This window comes from Coenobita brevimanus, chromosome 90, assembly GCF_032717465.1.
Source record: "Coenobita brevimanus isolate Jiangsu-jjx chromosome 90, ASM3271746v2, whole genome shotgun sequence".
NCBI classification, from domain to species: Eukaryota; Metazoa; Arthropoda; class Malacostraca; order Decapoda; family Coenobitidae; genus Coenobita; species Coenobita brevimanus.
In genome coordinates, this window is record NC_137043.1 from 31,879,120 (window position 1) to 31,887,140 (window position 8,021).

Genomic DNA, 8,021 nt, shown 5'->3' on the forward strand with positions numbered 1-8,021 from the left:
CCTGCTAAGGTGACGGGAGAGCGCTACCCCTTCCAGCACGGCAGCCACCCGGGCGGGGCGCGAACTCTCGACCACGGTCTCGAGCTCTACACCCAACCACTGAGCTACAGCGCACCCCAGTATAGGGGAAAGATAGCAGTAGAATGGATACGGAAGACGTGCAAATTGGCCTGGGAGGAAGGTAGAGTCCAAGAGGATTGAAAGTCAGCTATTATTATTCCCCTGTACAATGGAAAACAGGGTTAAAAGAAGTGCGTGGTAATCATAGCAGCATTTGTCTTCTTAGTGTAATAGGAAATGTATACGGTAGGATACTAACTGACAGAGTTAGGGAAATAACAAAGGAATTAGGGAGGATTTAGGATGAAACGAGGTTGTGTAGATCAGATATTCATACTCAGGTCCTTGGTGGAAAAGTTTCTAGAGAAGGGAAGGAAGTTGTATCCGGCCTTCATGGACTTGGAGAAAGCATATGACAGAATGGATAGACAAGGGCTGTGGAAAATATTAAGGATATATGAAGTAAATAACAAGTTGTTGAAGAGTATGTATGAGGGTGCTAAGGCTGCAGTGCGTGTGGATGGTGAACTGATTGAATTTTTCTATTTGAATGTTGGACTGAAAAAGGGATGCTTCATGTCTCCATGGCTGTTCAGTCCGTATATGGATGGGGTTATAAAAGAGAAGCAAGATACGGCAGTGGATGTTGCAGCGGTTCTAATGAGAGAGGGCAGTGTTTGGAAACTCACTATACTGTTGTTTGCACATGATACTGTGTTGTTAAGCGAAGACGAAGGCGAACTGAATGAGTCTGGGAGAATGTGTAAGAAACGGAAACTAAAGGTAAATGTACGAAAAAGTAAAGTTGTGGTCTTCGAAAGAAATGGAGTCACTGAATATGTAGCGTGGTTGGATGACGAGGAAATTGAAAATGTGAGTGCAGTTAAGTACTTGGGTAGTGTGATACGTAAAGATGGAAGTTTGGAGGGTGAAGTGCTTGAAAGGGTGCAACAAGGAAAAATGGTTGCTGGTTCTTTGAAAGCAGCGATAAGAAACTGGGAAGTGAGCACAGTAGCAGCGATAAGAAACAGGGAAGCGAGCACGGAAGTAAAAAAGTCGCTGCATGACAGTCCTGTGACACCAACTCTAACGTATGGAAGTGAAGATTGGATCATGTCAGATGGACACAAGTCAAGGGTGAGAGCAACGGAAATGAGTTATTTGAGAGAAGCATGTGGAGTTACCTGGAGAGGCAGATTGAAATAAGGAAGTTGAAGGAGCGTTGTGGTGTGGAAGAGGATATGATAGAAAGCGTAAAGAGAAATACACTGAGGAAGTTTGGCCATGTGAAGAAGATGGAGAACGAGAGACTAACGAAGAGTGTGTATGTGAGTGAGGTGGACGGGGGAAGAGGAAGGCGGAGGCCAAGGATGAGATGGAGGGATGGAGTGGACAGGGGTGTGTGAGCTGGAAGCAGGGCAGTGAATGGCGGGGGACAGGGCAACATGGAGGCGATTTGTTTGTGGCCACCCCTTACGGGATTAAGGCGTCTGACAATAGATAAATAGATAGACTATTTAACAAATGTTCGTTTACCCTTTCTATACAATTAGGTTAATCCTATTTGATTACTGCTATTTCGATCGAGAGAGAGGACTATCCGGGAAAACACTCTACGGAAGGAAATCATATTATTTCTAGGCAAAATCACACACACACACACACACACACACACACACACACACACACACACACACACACACACGAGAGAGAGAGAGAGAGAGAGAGAGAGAGAGAGAGAGAGAGAGAGAGAGACTATCAGGAAAAACACTCTACGGAAGAAAATCATATTATTTCTAGGCAAGATCTCTTCACACACACACACACACACACACACACACACACACACACACACACACACACTGCACATTTTAATATTTTCATGTAGAATTTACTGATATTCGTACACGTTTCGGCCTTTCAGTGCGATGCCTCGTCTACTTCCATCAACAATAATTTAACTCCAAAGCGATTGAATTCATCCTACGTGAGATTTATTTCCGTGATGGAGATAACTTTGACTATATCCTCGAATGCGAATAGTCTCTCTGAAGCTGAACAAAATCGCCAATGATATATATAAAATAAAATTAATATATATAACGCGTCATCGTAGGGAAGTGGTTAAGTATGATTATTTGATTATTATTTTTGCTATAATCAGAAGCTTTAATTTAGTTTAGTACAATTCTATCGTACTGAAGGCACTGACTCATCTAAACCTTCGAGTTGCATAAATATCTCCCATGTATCATACGGTACTAAATGGGTTCTTTTCGGAGTTGTAGACAGATATATAGACATTATATAGATAGACAGACAGATATAGACATAGATAGATAGAAAGACAGACATAGATAGACAGATAGATAGACTGAAGGTGAGGAGAGACGAGAAGAGAAGAATAGAATAGAAGCCTAGACATAGTGAAATACAGGTACACCCGAAAAAACTCTACGGAATGAAAACTGATTATTTCAAGGCACAATCTATCTAGGACTTCACCCATTGCCCTCCCCACCCCAAAGACGTTGCCCTCACTTACCTAATTACTCCCGGGAGGTGGGAAGTACCGAAATCACCCCGAACTTATTTTCCTATCGTTTTTTCCTGCTTTCTCGGCACACGGGTAGTCTGTCTGGTTTTTCATCGTGCATTCTTTTCCTAGTGACTCGCAACACTGATTCTCTCTCTCTCTCTCTCTCTCTCTCTCTCACTACGAGGACGTCCTTATTGACATTTTATTCATCAAGGAATTTTACCGAAGACCTTTTTCTACCTTGGATATTTGACAGAGTTTTCACCAACCCTTTGAGATCGATGACGCCTTTCCTTTTATATAATTCTAGGCTGAAAAAATGGGCAGGTGGTGGGGAGACTAAAATGGGGAGATGATGTAATGGGAGAGTTAATTCTTTGAAAATGGGCAGGTGGTGGGGAAACTAAAATGGGGAGATGGTGTAATGGGAGAGTCAATTCTTTGAAAATGGGCAGGTGGTGGGGAGACTAAAATGGGGAGATGGTGTAATGGGGGAGTTAATTCTTCGTGGCACCTGTGAGTTATGGAATCGATGCAAAATAATGTTGTTTTTGATTGGGGAACGTGCCTTGACACAGAGAGACAAGAGATGAGAAGATATGGGAAAATAAAACAAGGAAAGAGATAAGAACACTAAATAAAGACCGAGATTTGAGGAGAAGACAAAACAAAGGAAGAGATGAGAAAAGAAGACAAAATAGAGACTAGAAGAGAGGAAAAGACAAAACAAAGAAAGAGATTTAAGAAGAGAGGACTAAACAAAGGAAGAGATAAGAAATGAGGACAAAATAAAGAAAGATTAGAAGAGGAGAAAAGACAAAACAAAGAAAGATTTAAGAAGAGAGGACTAAACAAAGGAAGAGATAAGAAAAGAAGACAAAATATAGAAAGAGACTAGAAGAGAGGAAAAGACAAAACAAAGAGATTTAAGAAGAAAAGGCTAAGGATACGAATGAAAACATGGGAAGAAAAGAGAGACAACACAAGAGAAAGCAAAAGAAGGAAAAAAAATAACAACAGATTAAGAAACAGATGACAAGAAATAAGAATGAAGCCGAAGGAATGGGGTGGAAAAAGAAGCGGAAAAACGAGAAGAAAAAAAAAATGTGAGAAGGGTATAGATGAGATGACCAAAGATGAGATGAGAATAGAAAAAAGTGAAGGAAGAAAAGGGAAAATATTAGATGGGAAGATATTAGACAAGAAAAGAGACGAAGAGAAGATATTAAAGAAGAAAGACGAGAAGAGATGAGCAGAGATGAGAAGAGAGGAGAGAGATTAAAGAGGGAGATTAGAGAAGAGAAGAGGTCAGAAGAAAAATATTAAAAGAGAGAGAGAGAGAGAGAGAGAATTTTATAATTTGTTTATGTTTTGATGTTGTGTGTGGGTGTGCGCGTGAGTGGAATTGAAAGTGTGTGTGTGTGTGTTGTTTATTGCTTAACGTAATTATGCTCTCCTGTTCCTCTTCCTCTCTCCTTCCTATCTCTCCCCTCCCTCCCCCTTTCCTCTTTTACTTCTGCTCCTCCTCCTCCTCTTTTCTATCCCCTCTCACCTATGCTCCCTGTCTTTTTTTTTTTTTTTTTTTCGTACTTCCCCCATCCTGTCCACCCATAATGCTGTATGCCTTCCCCACTTCATCTCATTATCTCCATTTTCCGCTCCCCCACCTCCTCTATTCTGTCTCAACCCTTCCTCCTAGGCTCAGTTCTCCTCAGCCTCTCCACTCGAAGGCCCGATATTTCCCTAAGTCTGCCTCTTGTATAGTACCCATTTTCTAAGCTAGGCACAAGCTACTGTTCTCTCGTACATGCATAACAGGCTAGAGGGCACGTCAAAATCGAACTTACCCCTAACCAAGCCGCGCTGAACCCTATTAAAACACATGCTTTTACTTTTTTTTTTTTTTTTTTTTTTAGCATCGGGTAGTTCAGCGACCGTTTTTCTACACATTTTAGGTCTGCAAGGTTCTCTCAAAGACCTACATCGAAAATCTGAGAAAGCTGTCTTGATAATACCTGGGCCAAGCAAGAAGTTTGAAGTCAATACCCCTCCCCCCCCAAAAAAAAAAAGGGGGTTGCGACTGGTGTTAATACGAACGAAGCAAGAACAGGGAGAAAAACATTTTGCCGTTCGAAACACACACACACACACACACACACACACACACACAATATGACGGGAAAGAAAAGCGATCAAATAGGAAATAATAATACTAATAAAAGGCGGAGGGGGGGGGATAGCAGGGGGGAGGGAAAGGGGACCACGTAAAAAGAAGAGGGAGGACAACGAGAGAAACTGAGGGAAGAGCTGGAGACGCATGAGAGAGAGAGAGAGAGAGAGAGAGAGAGAGAGAGAGAGAGAGAGAGAGAGAGAGAGAGAGAGAGAGAGAGAGAGAGAGAGAGAGAGAGAGAGAGAGAAAATGATGGGTAAATGAGAAATACAAAAGACAGAATAAGACGGAGTTAAACTGTATGATACAAAGAAAGGAGAGAAGTGACGGAAAAATAAATGGACGAAAACAAGAGGCCATGAGGATAATGTAAATGACACCCTTTAACTTTGCAAAAAGAAAACGTCCAAATAGAGAAAACCACTTATCAGGGAAACAACTTTAAACACACCTCCCGTGTGCTTTTCCTACACTTTCGTTATTATCAGAAAACCTACTTGGAAACTCCCGGGTTCGTTTGCTTGTCAGTCTAGAACTAGTCTTACACCTCCTCCTGAAAAACGTATTATACCTGTTTCACCTTAACGTTCTCCTTTTTTATATTATTTTAGGTATCGACAACAAAGACAGGACATTACAGGTAAAAGAACACTTCCACAAAAAAGTTGTTAAAAAGCTTCCTAAGCCCAACAAAACGCTACTCCTGAACTGACTCTGACTTCCATGTGATTAGTAGTACCGGTAGTTGTTACAGCAAGAAGCAGTAGTAAAATAATGCAGTATAGTGGTGGTGGTGATAGTAGAATCAGGTTTACCTAATGTGAACCCAGTGAACCACGGGGTTAAACCGCGCTCTTGCAGGCCTCCAAGAAGTTGAGTCGTCAGGTTATATTGGTGCCACCACATGAAGGAGTCCCTCTCCAGCACCACCATAAGCCTACCCAATGCACATGTCGTTGTCACATCGAGGTTCCCTACGGTTGCGCACTGCTGAACGAACAAGCGCATGGGAGAAACAAACTGTGCCCAAGAGTCTGGTCGGCCTGATAAATTATAATTAAAGTCGAGTTCCACCGGCTCAATTGTTCTATTTATTATTTTTTATTCATTTCAATAACTTAGGCCAGATTTTCGTCCTTTTGCAGCTTATTTCACAAACCTTTGTGGCAGAAGGCACTGATACGTCTCTTCATTCTTTCCCTAGCATTTTTTGTTGACGAGTCATTTTCTAGCGTTGATCAAATGTTACAGCTCTGTAGTTATGGAGATGGCATTTTTTTTTTTTCCTGGTAAAGGCTGAGTAAAAGGAGTATAGCACAGAGCGAGTTGTATATCAGGGAAAGTAGCCAAGTTTTACGACAATGTCTCTGTGGAAATGAGTTAATACTAAATGCGTTTACTTTGGCCCCCTTTTCACTGTAACCTATTAACATCGATGTCGTTTTATTTTTATCTTTTATTCTGCCAAGTCAATAGTCGAATATATAACTTCTAGTACCGAACGGGTTAATGAAGGCCGTAACTAACCCATTCAGTTCGAAAATTGTCCCCTAATCCTAAAAAAAAAATAATAATAAACAAATAAATAAAAGTAGGCGAAAAAATAAAGATTGGGAGAGTGCAAGATTTAAGTGAGTCATCTGGCTTAAGCGATTAATATTCATACCTGTGTAGTCGAGAGGTGTTTGGTAGCTGTATGATTGAATATATACGTATAAACCATCCTATACACAGACATTAAGCTCAAGAAAGTTATTGAATACAGAGCCAGGAGAACAAGCATATTAGTGAACATAAAGTCTTAATTATAACAATCTTATACACACCTCAGGCTCAAGAAACAATGTGAATAGAACTCCCAAGGATCATGCATCTCGACCAATCAGTGTATATAAACGTACTGACAATCTATGGCATACCAGAAGCTCAAGCAAGTTTATGAATATGGCTCCAAATTACTTACATGCCAGTCCTTGACCATAAACGTAAAAAACAAGCAGTATCATACATACCTTAAGCTTAATTATGTTTACGAATACGGACCTTCTTCTTCTAAGCATCCATATCGGCCAGGCGCTGAAGCCATCGTCAGCCATCTTGCCACGCCCGACTTCCGTGCTCTTCAAATCACATGCAGAGAGGTGGTGGTGTAGGCAGCATCTGAAGTTTTAAAAGTATATTAGTATGAGAACTTGGAGGTTGATAATTGTCTTTTAGTTATTAATATTTCGCCATGGAATAGTCTAGGTAAAAGAGTATGCCCACATCTTACTGCAGCAATCTTTCTTTTAAATACTGATACGTCAAGATGAACAGGCTGCCACCCACTGAATATGCTGCATTCCCTCTCTTTTACTTCATTTCTTCTTCAACATCTATCCCATCATCATCATCATCATCATCATCATGACTCTTATTCCTACTTCTACTGTTGTGTCCTGCTTTCTTGTTTTCCTCTTTGCTTTCGGAATATCCTTACTGTAATCCGTGTTCTGACCATTACATTATTCAGAGTAATAATGTTACTATACTGTTTTTTGCTTGTCACCGATGTACAGTCCTGTGATCTTAAAAACATTGTATTTTAGGAACATTCACATTTCTGCACGCTCACCTTAAAAAATGATCAAAATGCCGTTCTCTTCAGATTACTTAATAAAGAAAACCTATATTATACAGGAGTGTCTATTGAATACTATTTATATTTTTGAACAACAGCACTCGAGCTTCCTACAGTAGATTAATTTATTGATAATTATTATGCTGAACAGATAAATGTATTCAAATCTGGTATAAACTAATAGGATGGATGGCAGACTGAAAGATGAGTACTAAAATGATGCAGTAATCAACAGGCTTCTATGACCTACTCTCGCCGAATAAAATCGTCTGACGGTAACTTCAATGGAATACCAAAATTGTTCCGACCATGAAAGCTCAATCTCAGCTGAAAGAAATCATCCGGGGTTGGGAGGAACAAAACACCACTGTCGTCCTAACCACGAGGGGGTCAAAAATGAAGATAAAAGTAAATAGTCTGCAAATAAAGAAAATGAAACAGACGTACCTAAACCTGAAGTGGAAAATGGTTAGATGGATGAAAATGGAAAACTTGATAAATCGATAAAAGGAAGGTTGAGGGATGAGACGTGAGGATAAGTAGATGGATGCGAGAATGGATGGATCGGCGAAGGGAAGATGGATGGATGGAAAATTGTATGGACGGACAAATAAGCGTGGGCGAGTGAAAGG